At 48.8% G+C, this 21,816-nt stretch overlaps 1 protein-coding gene across 2 annotated transcripts in view; it reads right to left on the bottom strand.

Moving 5' to 3' along the window:
- The window catches only part of DNAH7 (dynein axonemal heavy chain 7), a 1,167,586-nt gene that overhangs the window by 101,386 nt on the left and 1,044,384 nt on the right, over positions 1 to 21,816 (bottom strand). The gene's annotated exons all lie outside the window — the stretch shown is intronic.

Here is a 21,816-nt window from a genome sequence, read left to right on the forward strand (position 1 = left end):
TTACTCAGATATAAGCAGTTGCTTTACTGAATCAAGAGCGGTCAGACCATTGCTAACTAGAACAAACAAGCATCAGAAAAGCCAATGGACTATAGATGTGAGATGTGGAGTGCAGCCTTAAATTTCCCAATAAAGCCTCCAGCTGCCTGTTTTAGTTCCAATATGTATGGTATAGGCTTTCAGCGGGTACCAATATGCCAAATGCTGACTCTCCATAGATATGCAAAGCGCTATTGCTTGGGCTCAGATGCTATGGCGGAAGCTCTGTTTGGGAGATCGGTGCTTGGGTACGTGGAACTATTTTTAATACTTGGTGTCAGCCTCCCTGCAAGTCTCCAGAATCGGTACCCTTCTCAGAAATGCAAGTATAGCTGCACGACTCATGGAGGAATGCGTCACAATCCTTTTTCACACCAGTCTTTGCGCAAAATGATTTTTTCAAGTGGATAAATGGTCGTATTTTCTTTGCTGCATGGATCCAACCAATCTTTAGGAAAAGTGATTTGTTGAGATTCTTGAAATTTTCCCCCCTGCATGACCTTCTCAGTATCATAGTTGTTTCCCACTATCGCAAGTAGCTTACATTTTGGAACGGTGCAAGATTTTAAATAGAAAACTCCCCGAGCATGCAAGGCCATGCCCCTCAAAGAGGTTCAACTTAGCTCAAGCCTCAGATATTGCATAGAGCAGGACGGCCCCAGACCTAGCACTGCTCGCCAATACTGGCCCTCTAGAATGTTGAGCCAGTTTAGGTCCTGCATAGCCAGCGCTTCTAGGCCATAGAGTATAGCTGGGACAAAGCACTGTTGGTATAACTTTACAGTGCCCGCCAAGCTATATCCCGCATGCCCTCTTGAGAATTTGTAGGCCTGCAGTGTCATTAATTTGGCTCGTCTTTTTTTATGGGCGATTATCCTGTTATAATTTGGGGATAGATCAAACTCTAAGCCCAAATAAGGATAAGAGTCGGCAAACTATCAGGCCCAGTCTAGATTCAATTCCCAGCTGGGTAGGACCCTTACTGCTAATCAGCATTATTTTTGGCTTCCTTAAATTAATAGCAAGACCCAGCTCAGAAGAGTACAGTGTGAGTTCCTCCAGCATACTCTTGATGCCCAATAATGTTCTATACAACAGAATCAGGTCATCTGCATACAGCATACCTACTATTGGGGTAGTCCCCAACTTGGGAGGACAGTTTGACTTTAATCCCATACGTTGGAGTAAGTCAGAGATTTAAAGGTTATATAGCGTGGGTGCCGTCACACATCCCTGCTTTACTCCCATGTTAATGCTAATGGGATTGGTCACTGCACCTTCGTTATTAAGTCTTACCCTGGCACTGTTCTCACTGTGCAATGCTTTTAAAATTTGAATTAACCAGATGGGACAGTTAAGACTAGTCAGCTTAGACAAAAGTTTCTCCCTAATTACCTGGTCAAACGTGCTAGTGAAATCTACAAATACCATATATAAAGTGGCTTCTTTGTTGCTCATTGTGGTATTTATCAGTGAGTCCAGCACTCTGATGTTGTGAGTAGTGCTGGATCCAGGGCTGAATCCCGTCTGGGCAAGATGTAAAACTTGCTCTGCAACTACCCAGGTCTCAGGCTCTCTGAGAACCAGTGTTGCAAAAACCTTGCCCGTAACATCCAGCATGGACAAGAGACAGTAGTTAGTTAACTCCCTACGGTCTCCTTTCTTATGGACCGGGATTAGCACCGATCTTTGCCATGTCGGAGGTACGGAGCAAGATCGGCAAACCCGTGTGAAGAGTCATGAGAACCTGCGCTCAGTTTTCTGGATCTTTTTTTCAGGATAGAGTTTGCCAAACCATTCGGACCAGGAGCATTAGACCTCTTAGAATTTATAATGGCTTGTTTTATACTTTTAAAGTACATAGGAAGAGGCCAAGGTTCTGCATATTCATTATTACAATGAGAAAGGGCCTTGGAATTGTAAAACTTATTCTTGACGTGTTGCGTCCACTGATCAGACGAGATAGAATTTATTATTTTCTGAGACAGGTCACATCCTGTCCAGTAAGAGTTTGCCAGATTTTACGTGTGTCTCTACTGCTAAGGATCTGGATTACTTTTTCCCATTGCCCTCTTTGTTGTTATTTTCGATAATGATAGAGCCAGGTGTGGTACTGTCGTTTGAAAAGCTTTATACGAGTAGTTGTCCGATAAGAGTTACACAAGGGGTTGCCTTCCCCTCTGCAAGCCTTGAGTTCAAGTCTCAGTTGACGTTTATGGTCCCGGATGTTTATGTCAAATACCGGTCTGCCCTTGCTCCCCCATTTAATCGTTGGAGCCATTTTCCTTCTGGCAAGCGTCAGAGACAGTCTCCCAACGCACTCTTCAATGGCCCCAGGGTTTTTGCCCCACAGCAGCTGCTTTATGCTACAGCTCTTAGGGAAAGCAAGTAGGTTCGCCCTCTCAATGTTCTTTTCAGACCAGCGGATCCTGTTCCCCGCCTGATTGACAGCCACATCACTGCAGGGGCACAATTCCCCTTGACCAGCGGGACCGGTCATAACTAGTACGACCAAAGCATGGTCGCTATAGGTATTCGGTACCATTTGTAAACGCAGGATGCATTCCAATAGGGAATCAGAGGTAGTCATGTATTCGAAAATGGCCGTCTTAGTACCAGAGACCCAAGTCATCTGTCCTGGGTGATCACCCTCTGTGCACCCATTTAAAACCGCACAAGATCACTCCTTAAGCAGATCTAACCACAATTCCCCTTTCTGATTGATTTTTTTTATGTGAAATATTGCAATAATGTAGCTATGTAATTGCTCATGGCTATCTTGGGGTCCAGTGTGTAACCTCTTCTCTACCCTGAATGGAGTCGGAGTGGGAGTGAGAAATCAGGAGGTTGAGTTGATTGGCTCATATGGAATTCGCTTTTGACTTTAGGTTAAAAAAAAGACTGCTTCACTGAGATCATCCCCATGATCCTATATGTATGGTGCTGGAAGATGCCGGAGAATGAACCCATTTTGTAATTGAATCGTAATAGGAATCACAAAATATGAACCCAGCTCAGGTGTGAGGATGGACAATGTGGGCAGGTACAACCTCACTGTACACGCTTTTCAGGCCGTCCTTCACCAGGGAAAGTGCAAAATCCAGCACTTTGTCCACTAAAGCCCAAAAATGGTTGATCCGCTGCCAATTACACAACCTGCAGGAACGCAGTCATTTTTAGGAGTACAGCTTCCTCATACTTTGTTGTATTGCCCCACCCGAGGTCCAGAACCTCACCAGGAAGATCATGACACTCTAACCACAGGCATTCAGAAGCCAGGCAGGGAGCAGAGTGTTGCCCGCGTATGGATGGTTAACCCTACTCACCACAGCAAGCCCAGATTCCTCCAGCCTTCTCTGTGTTTCAGATTCATAACACCATGCACTACAATCTTTGTTGCCCCCTTTGGGCCATCAAGATTATCAATTGAATTTATTTTAATTGTTTTTTGATAGCACGCTTAATACCGAAGAGGTTTCTAACCGCGGACCCAGGATTCTAACCTGTGTTGCTCTGCGCCATCTTGCTTCCAAGACAAGTGCCTTGCCCCTGAGCTATCCTCCCTCCCGAATTGGGGGCACTTTGATAGGCATAGGTCACAAATAAATCCACCTATGGATGCCCCCTGTATCAAACGTGTCACAGTGCATCGCAGATGTCTTGTCCATCAAGAAAACCACTATCCCCTTGCCACTGCAACTGAAAAGGTTGCAAGTTGATGTCAGTCCTCCATTTTATCCTTCAGCCTGTCCCCCACCCCTCAAATATGTTCGTTCTTGTGAGGACAAATTAGATGCTGCCAGCTGAGTAGACCTCTTCTTTTGACCCCTTCCTCTTGCAGGCCTTCTGTAGGACTGTCCTAAAACAGGGATGCTCTTGGAAAAACACTCCTTTTGTAGGGTTGCTACCACAGACCTATACTGTTGGGTCAAGGAATAGTTTCAGGGTGGCTGACAACCCCAAGGATCTGATGTGTCTTTGTTCCTTAAACTTCTCAAGGGTGTAATCAACCTTATCCATAAAAAGCTAGTCATTCTCTTTCTTGGTCTCAACGTTGAGGAGGGTTTACAGTACATATATCTGCTCCATCAGTCTTTCAGGCTTGGGGGTTTCCTGCACACACTGCTCTTTTCTACACCCGTCTCCCAGACTTAAAAGACTTTCCACACCCTCTTTTCTCTACAACCAGCCTCTCATACGCGATGGTGTTTGTACTGCAATTCCACGAGACAGGAATAAATTGCTGAGGAGTATTAAGTAGAGTCAAGGAACCTGGACAAGTCTGATTTTTCTCAAAACCCTGTAATGAGACGCCCCTGCCTGACTCTGGAGACCGCCAGGAATGTGACTCAGGGGGCCAGTTGACCTCCTGAGCCAGTGTATGTTGGGGCTTGGGATGGTATGGAGAGGATTCCCTGGTCACCTTCTTCGGATCCCGAACACTTGGCAGGGGACAGTCACATTGCTGCACCACAGACCAGCCACAGAGGCCCATTCCTGCCCCACATCATTGCTTCATCACGACAGACCAGCGGTAAAGACCTAAGCCCTGAGAGAAACTCTAATAATAGTCTGCAGCCTAGTGGAAAAGGTGCCCCTCCTTTAGAGAGCAACTCTAAGCCTCACCCAAGCCAGATCCAAATCTCCAATACTGATGAGAAATCCTTCATCTTTCAGGGAACGCTTTTCTCTGTGACCAGCAAAGGTATTGCACACATTGCTACTGATACAAGCTCACATGGCACATCAAAGGAAATAAGTTCAGAAATTCACAGAGTCTGCAATAAACACCATTGTTTCACTGATACAATGGGCCTCATTACGAGAATCCCTGAAAAAACGGAGTCATTACTGGCATGGAGGAAGTAGCGGGTCCGCGCTCCTTTGATGCCGCTGATAGCGGCTGATTACGAGTGCGCAAGCACGCGCAAACCCCCCTGCCGGTAATCACGCAAGGTGTCCGCGGTAGGTACCACCCCACACACAGTCAAAGACTGCAAAAAAAGATGGGACGACCTCCGTCTCAGGGTCTGGAACATCCTGGCCAGCAATCGTAGGGAGGCCATGGCCACAGGCGGGTGTGCGAACTCACCGGTGAAACTCATGCGCTGGGAGGAAACCTGCAGCACAACCATCCAGATGGAGTCGATAGAGGGCTTCGGGGAAATGGAGACGGGTGCTGCGACATCTGGAGATGGAGGTGAGTGACCCTGCAAACCCAAGTAGGCAAAACCATGACGTAGCACAACTGATGTGAAAGTGAGCCGAGCCAAGGCAATGCATGGCCCATCGTACACACATTCACAGATCCATGTCCAGATGGAGGCCCAAACCCTGCCACACTGAAATGCATGCTGTGTGCCAATCCCATTACCAACAGACACCCAACACAGATGGACCATTTGCATGTAACACATCACACAAACCCCAGTCCAATGGCATACCGCCTTGTACGAATCAGTGCAGAATGGAGATGCCACGGCTAATGCCAATATACCCCCCCCTTGAAACTACCCTGTGTGATACACCTATAAGATTGCAATGCATGAGAAATGAAATACTGTACATCACCATCTCATGCTTCTTGCATGTAACACCATCACTGATGCCCTGCATCTCTTCCTCCCCCACAGGCACTGATGGAGAAGGTGGGAGTCAGGACCCAGCCACAAGCCATCTACGTCCAGGGCCAGACTGCCGGGCACTGGCCAATCCACCTCTGGGGCAGCACCGCAGCCCACAGTCCAACCCAGGGCAAGTGCACAGGCCATGCAGGCACATGAGGACACCACAGCAGCGGACAAGACTGCTACCACAGAGCTGCCAATAACAGCTGAAGGGGAGGCTGATGGCACCCAGTCCGCTGCCACAAGCTCAGTGGGTGAGGCAGCAGCCATAGCCCCACTCAGTGACGTGGATGTAGGAGCGGAGAAGTACGTGGACCTAGATGGAACAATCCATGTGGAATGTCCACACACCCCAAGCCCCCCCGTCCACCCCTCAACATGCTACTCAGGGCACACTCTCCAGCCCCATGCTGGATTCTGCAGTTCTACTGCACAGTCCCGACCTCAGTACCACCCCTGAGGCCAGCCCTGCAATGGCACACCCAGCCGCAGCACCCTCAACCTCTGCTGCTCCCACTGACATGGAGGCACGGCTGTCAAGGGTGGAGGAAAGGCAGGACTCCATGATTGACCTTGTGTGCCAATATGTGGCTGACGGCGAGGAGACACGGCGAGAGATCCGTCAGGCCATTGCTGGGAACACTGCCGCCATTAATGCCTGTGCAGTCATGATCTGTGACAGTTTGGGGGCCGTCACGCAGGTCCTGACCAGCATGCTACAACACATGCAGCGCCAACAACCTGCACCGGCGGTGCCAATCCCAACTGCATCCACCCCATCCTCCACACCTGCATCCTCCACACCCTCCAGCCCTGTGCGGATGACAAGGCGGAGTGCAAGGCAGACCGAAATGCTGCCCCCAGACACACAAAAAAGCCTGTAAATAGTGTGGGATGACAATGGGTGAGGGTGGAGGTGGTTTTGGTGGTGTATAGGGGGTTAAGGGGGTGTTCATTGGGGTGTTCATTGGGGAGTATGGGGTGTTCATTGGGGTGTATGTGGTGTTCATTGGGGGTATGGAGTGTTCATTGGGGGTATGGGGTGTTTGGGGGGCATGTGTGTGGTGGAGGGGGGAAGCACTTTTCTGTAATTTCCATTAATATACCGGTTGTGTGCAAAATCATTTAATGCCTGGACATTGTTCATTTCATGTGTGTTCATTCTATTCATGACAGTGCACAGTGCCCAACTCCCCAAGCACCCTGTGTCCATGTCCACACGGACCCAGTGCTCAGTGTAGCACTGGCACATAACCATCAACGTCCCTGTGGTTCAGTAGTATTCGTCAATCAGTGATTGGCGTACAGCACGGCCATCTTGTGCAACACGTACTGGCAGGGGTGCTACTTCTCCTCCATCATCATTCTCATTATCCTCACCGGGTGCATGCATCTCAATGTCAGGTGGCAGTGGTACATTTCTCCGGATGCACATGTTGTGCAGCATGACACAGGCCATGGTGATCATTGCCACCTTCTTGGGCCCATAAAGGAGTGCTCCGCCAGACCTGCTTAGGCAGTGGAACCGCGCCTTCAACAGGCCAAAGGTCTGCTCAATCACGACACGGTTACGGGTATGAACCTGATTGTACTCCTCTTCGTGTCTGTTCCACAGGTTCCGCACAGGGGTAAGTAACCACGGCTTCAAGGGATAGCCTCCATCACCTGCATGGGAGCACAAAGAGGTATGTGTGAGTCATTCTGAGCTGCCACCTTTAGGATTCACGGCCATGGCCGCAGCCATTTGGTGTTGACATGCACATGTCCCTGTACGTATGCACACAGATTAATTTGATGCATTGTGTACTGCAATATGGTCTGCTAGTGTGGATTGCGTTGTTGTCATTGATGTACGGCATTGGTCTTATGTATGGCATTGATGTGTCATGTTCGGGTTCGGAGGTTCAGGTCAGAAGTGTTTAGCTCTGAGTGCATTGTCCACTCACCACCCATTCCCACCCAGGTGGAGTATGCACCCCCAACTCACAACCCTGATGCACTGCCATGGGCCAGTCAGGCAACTCACCAAGCAGCCAGGCACGTCGTCCAGCATCTCGCTCCATGTGGCGGGGTAGCGTGGGGCCGCCCCGGCACCATGGCATCATGTGTAGATCCGGGATATCGGGCGCAACAATGTGTGATGATCTTGCTGGAGTCACATACCATCTGCACATTGATGGAGTGGTATTACTTGCGATTGCGGTACACCACCTCATTGGCATGAGGGACGACCAATTCTACATGGGTGCAGTCGAGAGCACCGATGCAGTTGGGCATGCCTGCCAGTGCATGGAAGCCTACTTTAGTGTCGGCAAGCTCCTGGGCAGTCCGTGGTAGGGATATGTGGGTGCTAGCGTGCTTCAAGAGGGCATCCAGCACTTGGGTCAGCATGCGTGAAAAGAGTGGTTGTGATATACCATGCAGCTTGGCCACTGTGTCCTGGTAGGTTCCTGTGGCCAGGAAGTGGAGCACAGACAATACCTTTAGTAGCTGGGGGGATGGCAGTGCGTATTTCTATGAGGCTGACAATGTCGTTGTGTATCATGTCGACTATGGTGCCACTGGCTGCACTAGTGGAACTTGCTGGGCCTGTCTCACCCTCCTTCTCCTCCTGCGTCTCCTCTGTGCTGCCTGTTGTTGTAGCTGTAGTTGTTGTTGTTGCTGTTGTTGCTGTTGCTGCTGTAGTTGCTGTAGTTGTAGCAGTACAGGCATGTCCTCCAGCCCCATGATTGCAACAGCTAGTGGTATCATTTTGGTGTGGGAAGGGGTGTGGTGTGTGGGTGTATTCCTTTTGTACTGGGACAGGCTCCATTGACTCCACCTGTGGTGATTGTGTGCACCTGTGGCAGTTGCCAACACTGCAGGTTGCTATTTACGGGTTGTCCGCGATGACTGTGTTGCCGCTGTCATGCAGGCCCTAATTACCGCCTTCGGTATGCCGGTAAGTGCATGCCCGCGTAACTTGTGATGTTCTCCTATTAGCGGCATCCCAGTATTTCCGCCACGAAGGGGCGCGTGTACGCTTGCATGCTGGTATGAAGGGGCACGGTACGGGCGGTGGCGGTATTGGCAGGTTGTCTGGTCGTAATGGCCCGGACTCGTTAACGATGCCGGTAATACTATTCTGCCTCCCTATTTTCATTACCCCCATGCTCGTAATGAGGCCCAATGTCTTCATCCCGTGGCTCCCCGAACATGGAGAAACTGGCACTGACACAAGAAGCAGTCTTTCATCTGCAGCATTCCTGGCAACTGAATCTTACATTGGGGCAGAGGGGAGAAGTGTAATGTTCACGACTCACACAAGGTAAAAATAAAGGTGAAAGTGTAGAAAACTAATCCAGTGTAGTTATCACCCCTAATTCACATGCAGGAAACACTACAGCCCTCAGGTCACTGCCCAGGCAGCCACAGGGAGTGGCAGAGGTACAAATCTATCCAAGATGGTGGATAAGCCAGATATAGGCTTTGCCCCACCCCCTGAGCCCCGATCAGCCTCTGATGCCCTCTGGGAAGATAGCCAGGCACAGCCCTCATCCAACCCTCCCAGGTGCAGACCTTCACAGTAACACTCATCTAGGGGGAGAGAAAACAATAGGTTAAGTGTAGTCTGCCTCAGTTGCAGTGTGCGGATTGTTGTGGCTGATGGTTGGAAGAGTTTGGAGAATATTACAAGAACTGTTATGACTATTGGAGGCAAAAGGCACAGAAGGACCCAGGAGGAGCAATGAGAGTTCTCGAAGAGGGGGGTAACATCAAGAGGAGATGGTAAGAGATTGGAGGGGTAGGTGACAATTTGGCAGAGGTGGTGAGCATCCAGAGGATGTGGTAACATCCGAAGGGGATTGTGAAACCAAGTCAGAGGTTATAACATCGGGTGGAGATGGTGACAAAGAGAGAAAGAATAGGATGTTTTCAGTGGGCCAGGCTAGCCATAGTCAGGACCAAACGGTGGGAGGAGGAACAGACCATGGACAGAAAGGTTACCATCAGAACAGAGATGTGTGGGAAAGGAGGCCCTGGAGCACAACCCGGAAGCTGGGGACTAGAGAATGATAGTAGGAACTCCTGGCACCAACTCAAGTTGTACCCACAGTTCCCGAAAGCAATGCAGTGGCAGATCAGAGAGGTATGTCAAGTGGCAGATATGGGTGTGGACTACTGGGGAAGACATGGTGCTACATAGCTCTGGGTACGGGAACCAGGAAAGACTGCATATGGTTGGCCTACAAGGATTGTCCAGCATCCTTGGACAAGGAGGACTTGACACAGCGAAGGTGAGAGATTTTGTTTCATGAACATTAAGACCTTTCCATTTATAATTCTTTTGATTTTGTGTAGAACCTTTTGCCTTGTAAGGTTAAATAATTTTTAAAAAACTATCTTCTGATTCCAGTTGTTTGTGCTTCCCACAAGGCCTCTTTGGCAACTCTCAAGAAAGTTCTCCAATTTCTAAAAGCTTGATAGTTTCTCTGGAATGTGTCGCTATACTAGTCCTGTCCCTCTGCCATCCTACTCCACATTCGTGCCACCCCCAAATGGGCTTTTCATTAGGTCTCTGCCTTCTTCCCCTTCTTGGGTTTAGCTGACGTATTGGCCCTTAGCTATCATCCCACTATTAACTCTGGTTGTTCTTCTGCCAGGCTCTCTTTTCTATCCAATCATCTCTTCATCAGCCCTAGCTGTCTCTTACTCATCTTCACCAGCTACCTCCTGAAGTTCTCCATCTTTATCCTCTCCCACCAGCTCTGGCTGGTGTCCTCACTGTCTTTTCTAATTGCTACTTCTATGTTTATGTTGACACTCCTCTTCCTTAATCCCTCCTACCTCATTTTGATGTTGGTACTTCACCTCTTTAATCCCTCCCACCATTTCCTTTTGATATTGCCTATTCTCCTTAATCGCTCCTTCTGGTGTTGCCATTTCTTGTTAATCCTTTGTCTGATATTGCCACTTCTCCTCCTTACATCTCCTTGTCACCCGCCTTGCTTCAAAAACTCCCCTTACTCCTCCCTAAGCTTCATGCTCCTTTCAGGCTACTTCCTCTCTCCAACCATCTCCAAAATCTCTCTGGTCGCCCCTTCCCTGAATGCCCAAACTGAATGACTGGGGCTTTGAATTTATGTATGGTATTCCTTCCCCATGGATTTGGTCTTCTGTAAGTGTCTGGAGCTGGGTGAATGAAATGGAGAGGCTTTTGAAATGGCTGCCTCTAGTGGTCTCGCTTGCAGCTGATTTGGTACTTGTGAGCTAGACCAGGCCTTGAAAAGGCTTAACTGCCATTTTGAATCTATTTCCGATCTTAATGGCTATCCCTCGTGGTATACGGTCACCCCATGAGTTTTTCTACTGGTGTGCAGGTGTGGTTGCTGAAGGTAAGCGTTTTAATCTTACCCTAAACTGTTCCATGTTTTCCCTCCTTTGAGCGTGATGGATCAGTGCTGCAGGGAAACAACTGCAGAGGTTGTGTAGGTAGCAGATTTGTAGAGTACATAGATGTTCAAACATATTTCGCGGAGTTCTTTCTGGACTCGATCTATGGGTCACAGTGAAATCTTTGCCCTGCCACTGATGTCCGAGCAGGGTCTCGGCATTCTGAAGGGAAAGGCTCATCTGCTAACCTGCTCCGTTTCCTTTGTCTGGTTTTGTTAAAGGAACTGCATTGGTGCACACTTCCCAAATGTTTGCATTTACAAAGCAAGGAAACAGTGTATCCAGGGCTGATCTCTTTGAGCCCAACTCGTTTAGTGAGACAGCTATTATTTCAGTCTTTAAAGGGACAGTATAATTAAACTGGGACTTCACAGTGTGGAGGTTTTGTTTGGCCCTGAGAATTATGGATGGGTTGCTGCCCTTTTCTGAGTGAGGGTGTCTCTTAGAGGGGAACTGATGCCCATTACCCTTCGGCTTTCCCTGTAACAATCTCCTACCATATGCAAGGGGCTAAGTGGAGAGGACCGGGGGATCTTTCCCCATACATCTAGGTCCATCATCCTCTAGCTTGGTAAGCAACCCTGCTAGAAATTTCCATAGCCAAACCATTCTACATTGGTAATCTTCTCCCAATCACTGTGCTTGGCTGTGTGCTGCTCCTTACTATCAAGGTGCCCAATTGCCCTTCTCATGACAGCCACCTACAACAATAGTTCAGGAAATGCCTCTGGGTGGGGGAATTCCTGCTTCCTGTGGCCCCAAAACAGAAGTGATGGGTTTGAGCACCCACTGCTACTTATACCAGGGGCATGCCACTTTCATTGTAGGGCATGAGGCGCCACGGGAAAGTGTTGTGCCAACTGGGGACATGCAAGAGTGATTACACATTTCCAAGGTTTTAAATGTAGAATCTGCAGAGGGATAGTAGCCAGAAAAGAGTGAACAAACATCAATTTCTATGCACAAAATAAGCATTTCCAATAAATGTAAATTAGTACTTCAAAACCCAGTCTCCTGAATGGGGGATATCATCCAGCCATGGGGCTAGAGCCATTGTTTCCTATTAAGGATCTGAATGGTGCCATTAGACATACAAAAATAGTAAGTTTAAGAGCAATGTGGAGGGTTAATAAGAAAAAAGAAGGCCTGTAACTCTGCAAGAGGCTTCCCTCTACAACGAAAGGCTTGCAATAATTTTAGAAGTGCAGCACAAGTCTGTGAAATAAAGAAAAACATTTAGGGCTTGAAAAATAAAATAGAAACTGGTGCAATACCTATGTTGAGTGGTTTAACCAAAGTTAGTAGGCCCATGATTTCTCAACTTGACTTTGTTCTTCTTAAAATAGGTGTAAAATAAATCTTTCTGCAATTGGTACTTCTTTCTTTAAAATATAGGCCATTCAGTTATTTAATATTTCATTTCCATCAGGTAATTCGAGGTGCACATTAGGCAGTATCATCTCACAAGACTATCTCCAAGCTGCAAGCCAAATAAACAAACCAGCATTAGCCCATCAGAACTCCTGGCTTTTTCGTTCTTGCCCCTCTTCTTTCTTCGCAGACAGTATGCTGTATCTGAGAATATTCTTGGAGTCATGTGTGAGCATAGGCTTCTAATAGACCACAAAATTATGTGCAGTATCTTGGGAGGGACCTAGACCAGAGAGGCAAAGGACAGATTGCAGATTCAGAAATATGGTGGAATTACCCACACTGGTAACTCACAGTCACTGAGCCCAGTAAACAATGTCCAAAACACAGTCCAAAAAAGCAGATCCAGAGTACTTCCAAAACACCAAAGCCCACCACAATCACAGAAGAAATCCAGATGAAGAAGCAAGTCCATAAGCAGGAGTATACAAAACCGATGAACACATCAAAGGAAAAGTGGGAGCTTGCAGAGTGAATGCTAGTTGTGAAGCGGCATTTCCGGATCTGGAAGTAGGCTTTTACTTTCACATTTGAGTCCTAGGCCCAGTGTTCAATGCCATTGGTTGGGTGTGTAGTGCATGGTGACATCAGCGCCCGTTGGGATAGCAGGAAAAATGTAGTTCTCACAGTGCATGCTTAGCCCAAAGGCGCCATGGCAAGTACCGGCCCAGTCCAAGCGTGCAGGATCACTTTCTCTACAGTATTTTGTTCCACACGGCCATGTCAGGTACAGATTAAAGACAACTCTTCAAAGAAAATACAGCTCACACTGTCACCTCCAACCTCTCCTCGCAAGTATTCTTCTCCCTTGATTTGTGGCTGGGTGTAATCTCCAAACCTTCGGTCAGAGTGGTAAGGACAAGTGCTTCTGTTAACTTTATTTTAGATGAAGCTATGACATGCCATTCCTACACGGGCAGAAGCTGATCCATTAAATAAGCATACTGAATGATACGTTATCGATTAGGTTCAGATGTGTTAGTTTTATTCTTATTAGTTTTGAAAAGCAAATTTACATGGGCAAACAGTGGAGGAAACATATTAAAGTGGCCACCGGGTTTCACATTTTAATCACCCTGCTGGTTACCCATAGAATCTGCCTGAAAAACACCAAGCTTTATTCTACTTAGACTACAGCTCCATATTTACCTTCTTTGTCAAAAAGGTTTTTTCAAGTACATTCATCCAGGATACAGACTGTACACTCTAACATGCCACAGTATCAAATGAGTAAAACAATGGGGGTCATTCGGAGGTTGGAGCTAAGTATTCGTTCTTACCGGCATGGCGGAAAGAACGAGTCCGATCTGGTACCATGCCGCTATTTACAGGCTATTCCGACCTCGCGGGCACAAGCTTTCCGCCATGCCGGTAAATCCCCTAGCGGCATACCGCTAAAGGGCTCGTTAAACCCCTTACCGGCATGAAGCGAGACGTACTTAACAACACCGCCGTCGAAGCTTTGCCGACCGTAATTAGCGGTGACCGTAATTTACGGTATCCGTAAATTACGGTCACCGCTAAATAACGGATACGGAAATTACGTCATCGCACAGGAACGGGAAGGAGTGCGGCGGCCATCTTTAAAAACACAATCCATTGCCATCCTCTCCAGGTAGCACCCTTGGGACGAACCTGAACCTCGGAAAAGGCCCACACAACCGCCAGCTATGCCCAAAGCACCCAAGAAGTCGGCGGACCGCCTCCGCAAGCAGCGCTTCAGCCCCGAGGAGCTGCAGGCCCTGGTGGGCCACCTGGAGGAGCACGCAGATGTCGTGTTCAGCAGCGACATGCGCTGAGAGGCAGTGGCCCGCAAAAAAAACATATGGGCAGAACTTGCCCAAAGGGTGAGCGCGGTCGGCACCACCCCTCGCACCCCGAGGGACTGCCGCAAGAGGTGGGACGACTTGCGGTTGAGGGTGCGGAGCATCCTCTCAGCCAATCGCAGCCAGGCACAGCAAACTGGAGGTGGACCAAGTTCACCAGCGAAACTAGAGCCATGGGAGGAAACATGCGCTGCATTGATTGGCACAGAAGCAATGAAGGGCGTCGGCGAAATGGAGTGTGGGGCTCCGTCGTCTGCTGATGAAGGTGTGTCCAAAGTCAACACCGCCAATGGCAAATACATGCAGAATACACCTCCATGCCACGTCCAATGCACCTTGTCATACTGCCCTCCACCCATCCTGATAATGGCAAGACAACTGCCACCAAGGGACAAGTGCCACCACAGAATGCCCACCAACCACAGTGCAGTAAGTAGCACATCCCAATAAGCACACTGTGCAGCAGGCTTGGCAGTGTGCGAGTCAGACTGCACATGACCTGGCCAGGATTATTGACTCCAACATCTGCGTACATATCCAACACATGCGTAGAATCCAGTGATGTAGTAACGGCCAAAATGCCACCAACCCAAAATGACTGAAATGTGAATGCTGCCATTAATTACATTAGCGTCTCACACAACAACTCATGTTGTACCTTTGTTCTACACCCACAGGCAGTGAGCATGAGGGCGATGAGCCTGAGAAAAGCCGTCCCACCACATTGAGTGCCAAAGGCAGGGACCACCGCGTACCGGCCAGGAAAGACCGAACCACCACAGCTCCTCCAAGGCCCATTGAGGTTGCACAACCCTCATCCCTCACTGCATCTGCGCCTGCTAACATCGCCACACCAAGGTCAGAGGATTCCAGCATCTCTGGGGAGGTGGCAGCCACGGCCCCTCTGCAAATTGTGGACAGCCCCTTGTCAATTTGTGGTGCGTCTGAGGAGGAGTACTACCCCACTGTACACACACCCGAGCCCTCCAATGTCCCCCAGGTGTCATGCAGTGACTCAGGGGAGGGTGACACACCAGTCCGAAGTGCACGTGGCGATGCACCGGGAGACGCAGATCCCGTGCCCAGTACCCCATTTGAGGCCCTGTCAGGGCATGTTGCCCCAATCCCCTGCAGGGATGATACGCCATCCCAGGATGCCCTCATTACTGACTTCAATGAGGAGAACCGCCAGGGCAGGTTGGAGTTACTGGAGGAGCTCAGGCAAATGCGTCAGGTGTTCACGGAAGGCACCAACCATGTGTGTGAGGCACTTGCACGCATTGCAGACGCCCTTGTGGCAGCACATCCCACCCATGTGACTCAGCAGGAGGACACCCCCTCTACCAGTCGCCCCACCCCGGCAAGCCTGGTGCGCCGCTCGCTGCGTTCTCAGCGGCGCAGGAACATGCCCCCCCCCGGGCCCTGGGAGCATGGATGAATAGGCAATGCTGGCACATGTGGACTCAATGTGCTACACGGGACTAGTGTTGCAGAGTTGGGGGGAGGGGGGTGAGGGTGTGTATGGGAGTTGGGGGGAGGGGGGTCAGCGTGTGTATGGGCGTTAGGGGGAGGGGGGGTGAGGGTGTGTATGGGAGTTGGGGGAGGGGGGTGAGGGTGGAGGTTTTGTTGTTCACGTTGGAACCTACAAATACAATACACTGGTTGTGCATAAAAATATCAGAGTGGACATTGTTCAATGTGCATGCGTCTTCTAATGACTCAGAGTGCATGGTGTACATGTATCCCCACAACCACTGCCCGATGCCCTGTCATCCTGACACCCTCAGCTGACTTTAGTGTCAGAAATATTGTCCAATCAATGATTGCCACACGGCACATTCCTCCTGTGCACCTGCACCGTGATGCTGTCCTGCCATTTCTTCCTCCACCCCCTCCTCATCATCATCTGGTGGTAGCAGTTCCAGGTCAGGGTGCAGTGGCATGTTCCGACAGATGCACGCATTGTGCAGCTTAACACATGCCATGGTGATCCTGGCCACCTTCTCGTGGCTGTTGATGAGTGCTCCACCCGAACGGCTGTGGCAACAAAATAGTGCCTTCAACAGGCCAAATGTCTGCTCTATGGCCACCCGTGTATGGATCTGGGCTTGATTGTAGTCCTCCTCATGCCTGTTCTGTGGGTTGCGGATAGGGGTCATGAGCCACGGCTTCCAAGGGTAGCCACCATCACCTGCATGGAAGGGGAATGAAGGTAAGTGTTTGTACATTGATGGTGGGGAACTGTAGCAGTCTTGCATGGCAGCTGGTGATTCCTGGCCATACACACATGTCCCTGGTTTCAACCCCATTACTGGCCCGGCTATGTGACCTGTGCCATGGAATGATGGAGGGGGTAGCTTCTTCAAGGTGGTTTATGGTGTGCACTCACATCTTGTTGCACGTGCACCGTATATGCGTGCAGCAGTGTTGGCCTGAATTCATTGATGTGTTGGGTTCTGTGTGATTTGGTGGCAGGGGGTGTTGACTGTAGTCAGTAGCATACTCGTCTTGCTGCACTGATCAGTACCATGGTGACTTGCACCACTACTATGGGTGTGCGGAACCAGGGACACGCTGCGGTATCCCTGTTGTGCTCACTTCTATGCACTCCCAGGGACGTCTGTCTTGTGTAGTGGGATGCAGGAGGCTGCGAGGTAGTGCATATGCAGTGCATGGTGCAGGATGCCCTTACGGTGTGTGTGGTCCGCCGATGAGTGGTGCTTGTGTTGTGTTATTGGGCCAGGTTACCTGTCGGACGAGTAGTGTTGTGTTTTGTACATTCTGGCATCGCTGTGAGGTTAGGCAGTCATGTGCCATGTCGATTGCCTTGGGGCACTGTGTTCTGTGGGGTGCACATCGTGCACTGGCGTCAACATTCCCACACAGGTGTGGTATGCACCCTCACCCTTTCCCACCAAGTTGGGGTATTCATCCACCCCAATCATGGCACCAATGCACTGCCATGGCCCAATCAGGTGACTCACCAAGCAGTCAGACACGTTGTCCAGCATGTAGCTCCATCTAGCGTGGTAGCGTGGGGTTTCGCAGGACCAGGGGGTCATGTCTTGTTTGGGGGTATTGGGCACCGCACTGTGTGATGTCTTTACTGGCATTTCATACTATCTGGGCGTCAATGGAGCGGTATTGCTTGCAGTTGCAATACGCCACCTCCATTGCATGTGGACAGTTCAATTCCACGTGGGTGCAGTCGAGGGCACCCATGCAATTTGGCATGCCTGCCAGTGCATGGTAGGCAACTCATGTATCCAATATCTCCTGGGGTGTCCGCGGTAGGGATATGTAGTCCCTTGTGTGTTTCAGGAGGGCATCCAGCACTTGTTTGAGTATCTGTGAAGATATGGCCTGTGGTATGCCATGCATGTGCCCCACTGTATGCTGCTACGTGCCTCTGGCAAGGAAGTTGAGTACAGACACTACCTTGAGTCGAGGGGGGATTGCGGGGTGGATTTCTATGTGGCTCACTATGTCGTCATGTGTCAGGTCCACTATGCTGGTGATGGTGTGTCAGGCTGAGAGGTCCTGTGTCCGCGGAAGCTGCTGAACCGCCCGACAATCCCCCTGAAATATAATTCCCAGAACTAGATTTCAATTCAGCTCTGCAAACTACACCCCAAAGGGAAAGGGGGAAGTGGATAACAAAACAACACCAGGCTGACTGCGTCAAGGCTAACCAAAGCTGAACCTGCAGAGGATATAAGAAAAGCAGATACAATTCCTTTTATTACTTACTTAACCTTAGGAATGGGAAAGACTTTAAATCCTTAACTAATAATTAAGAATCATACCTGGTTCTTCTCTTGAAATTTCTTAGAGAAGCTTGGAAAGAAGCTGAAAATCTCTCTTACTTGAGACTCTTGAAATTCACAGCAACTTCTTAATTTGGGCAAATCTGGAAAGTTTTGTTCTTTGCCACTTTTCCAAAATTCACTAGTTGTCCAGTTAAATTGTCTTTATTTATTCTTTCCTTTTCTTTCAAACTTTTCTTTTGTTTTTTAAACTATTTACAATTCAATAAAGTTTGTGAATTCTTGAAGAAACACGTGTTAAACACACACGCGGGTTATTTCAATACAGATGAATTGCACGTTGAAAACTTCCTGCGTTGAAGAACACGCGCACGGTAAGCAAAGTCCACGCGCAGAAAACACACACGCTAATAAATTCCCGCGTTGATGAACTTCCGCGCCTATTCACACGCGTCTTATAACCCACGGGCAGAGTTCACACGCGATCGAGTACACGCGTTAAAAAGGACACGCAAAAGAAACCACACGCGCAATTGAGTTCTCGCGCTGAAGCACACGCGCTTGAAAACACTATGCTGGTGATGGTGTCCCGGTCAAGCCGGTACAGGGTGTGGATCAGCTCTGGTGTGAGGTTGAAGGGGGAGGCTCTGATGCGAGTGATTGGGGGCTGCCGCGTGGTAATGGTGGCTGCACCGGTAGGGCATGCCGGGCCTGTCGCACCCTCCTTCTCCTCCTGTGTATCCTCTGTGGTGGTGGCTGTGGTGGTTGTTGTTGTTGCTGTTGTTGTGGTAGCTGCCTTGCATGCAGGGCCTCCGGCTCCGGTAATGCTGCTACTATTGGTGTCATCTTGGTGTGGGAGGGGGTGTGGTTCTCCTTTTATGCTGTGTCAGACTGCATTGAGTCCACCTGTGCTGATTGTGTGCACCTGTGGCTATAGGAACCACTGCTCAGAGTTCTTTACTCCTTCTCTGAGATGCCTGTATGTACTCCATGCCGGTAAGGTACTTTACGGCCTTGGGGATGCCGTAATTTACGTGTGCTACTTACTTGGAATCAGCTCCGGTTTACGCCATGCCGTTAATTACGGCATGGTGGGTCGCGCGCGTGACCCAAGACCGTAAATTACGGCATAGTAGTTTACGGTGCCGTAATTTACGGTCTGAGGGGTCGGAATAGCGTGGAGCGGAAAACCATGCCGGTAAAGCATTACCGGCATGGTTTGGACCTTACCTCCAACCTCGGAATGACCCCCATTGTCAAGATAAGTTTAAGAAGGATGTACAGTTCTCCAGAATTGGATCTTTCATAGATTCACATGCTGACTATTTCCTGTCATCAGGCTGGGAATCCACAGTAACATTAAAGCAGTTTTCATTTGAATTTGAAACTGCAGTTACTTCAGTGTTCTCTTACATTCGTTTTGAGTCATCTTGCCCCACACCTAATCAGGAGAGTCTCTCCAAATCAGCAAGCCTAGAGTGAAGGCTCTACCCGCATTTAAAGGCTGCATTCCAAGTTTCCCTTTGCAGTATGTACTCATTGGGCACTGGTCAAGGAGGCATGGACAAGTTGTGTTACTGGAAGTCCAAGCTGAGGCTGCATTGTTCAGTGATTGGCTACCTTGTCTGTGGCCCTGGCTATATAAATTAGCCTTACCTCCAGGCTCCACCACAGCTCTTCTGTTTGTGAGAAGAGCACAATCAGCAGGACTAGCAGCAGAACCAGCAGCAGCATAAGCACTGTCAGCAGGCACCAGCTCAAGGAAGGAGGTGATTCCCCACCATATGCAGCCAGTAGCGGGTGTGGCACACCATTACTAGAGGAGGAGCAGGGCCTTATGTTCCCTGGAAGCATCTGATGAAATCCTTGGCTTCCAATTGTCTAATGTTGGATTCAGCAAGAGCATGTTCTGCAACCCAGCAGCGATGCCTGCATTCCGCACTGCCACCACCAAATCAGACTAGGAGAAGGCATAGCAGGGCACCACTCCTTCAACCTGCATATTCACTTCATCAGAAAAGCATTGGTCATAACTTGAAACTCTTCTAAGAGCGTACCTCTCCGAACAGATCATCTATACATCCTATGAGATAATCCATGCAGAGAGGTACGATCTTAGAATAGAATGTGGGATGCCAACAGAAGTTTCATTTTGCTGATCCTCCGCACTTGATGACGTTTTTTAAAATATTTACCAATAGCTGGGAAGTTCACATTCTCGTGAATGAATATTGAGTGAATTCATAAAGGTGATGACACCCAGAAGGCTGAGCCCTGTAGAGTGAGATTAGCAGTTAGATATAGGTAATTCTTTTTAATTTAAATCTGCCTGCAAGCACAGCAACATTTTTCTGCACTGCGTCACCAGTTCCTCGCTCTATGCATCCTCTTGCACTGTGCACCCATGCTGCATGATTTCCAGACTCCTTTCAAGAAGTGGCAAGATTTCATGCAGGCCCGCATCCTTGCGACTCACTCTCACAGTACAATGGGAATGAAGTGCCACTGGCTTGCCGACAGATCAGTGCCACCCAATGCCTTGGCTTGCCGCTGGGGTACCATGCAATATTAAAAAATGGCAAGGCATGGCTAGGAGAGGTTATAACATGCAGAGGGTGGAATTCCTGTCAGTGACAACTTCCAGCTTGATCTGATGGTGTGGCAGATGGTGTGTGCCCTAGAAGTGGGCCAATGCATTGCACCCAGTATAGAAGTGGCTGAAAGGTGCACATATCTTGCGTGTGCGCTGGAGCATTTCAGCAGGGGTGGGGTCTTTTAGGATCCGTGTCACAAAAAGGTTGAAACAACACAAACAAGAACAAGCTGCCCCCCACAAGCATGAGAAATACACAAGTTGACCCGCCACCCTACACATGCTTCTATGAAAGTAGGAGAAGGGGCATGTGGAAGCATGAGACAACGCAACTCAAAATGAACAAGCCCCCATGAAAGTGTTCATCATTTATTTTATTTATTTATTTTTGCATTTGTTAAGCGCACTAAGCATACAGGCATCAATCTTCCTAACAGTGGGTAGTTTACCCTTACCTTAGTCTTCAGAACCTTGCCCTTATCACAGCTTTGAATGCAACCCACTGGGATTAAAAGTAGCAGCTTTTGGCTTGTTATGGGGAAGAGATTCTGCTATTTGCCCAGAGAACCACTTTATCAACACAGGGTCTCATAATAGGTGGTGGGGATGACCCTTCCACCTGAGAATGATATCCATCACAACTGAGAAATGGTCAAAGATGATGAAGGTAATCATTTAGGTCCCTCAGATTGTCTTCCACAGTATGAAAAATGTAAATAATAATGTATTCTGCTTTGTACTTGGTGGAGACGTGAGAGAAAAGAATAATCTTTCTCAGTCCCTTGAAGTATCTTGCAATTATCCTGTATTCCAACTTGAAAGGGTTCTGTCTGGATCAATCGCACCATACTGAGAAAAGGATTTTTGAAGCCAAAATGCTCCAGTGCCAAAAAGATATAGTCCCATCTGATGCAACTAAACACATATTCAGGATCAAGCGAAAGGATTGTGTCATACGATCCCCCTGAAGAGGTGATTAGGTTCAGCATAGTCTTGCTGGTTGAGAATCTTGCCACTGGTCGACAGTGGTGGTGTGGATGCTCTGATTCTTTTAGATCTGTCAGCAGCATTCGATACCATCCTGCTGGACCGGCTGGATG

This window comes from Ambystoma mexicanum, chromosome 9 (genome assembly GCF_040938575.1).
Source record: "Ambystoma mexicanum isolate Mex_15411 chromosome 9, UKY_AmexF1_1, whole genome shotgun sequence".
Classification (NCBI taxonomy): domain Eukaryota; kingdom Metazoa; phylum Chordata; class Amphibia; order Caudata; family Ambystomatidae; genus Ambystoma; species Ambystoma mexicanum.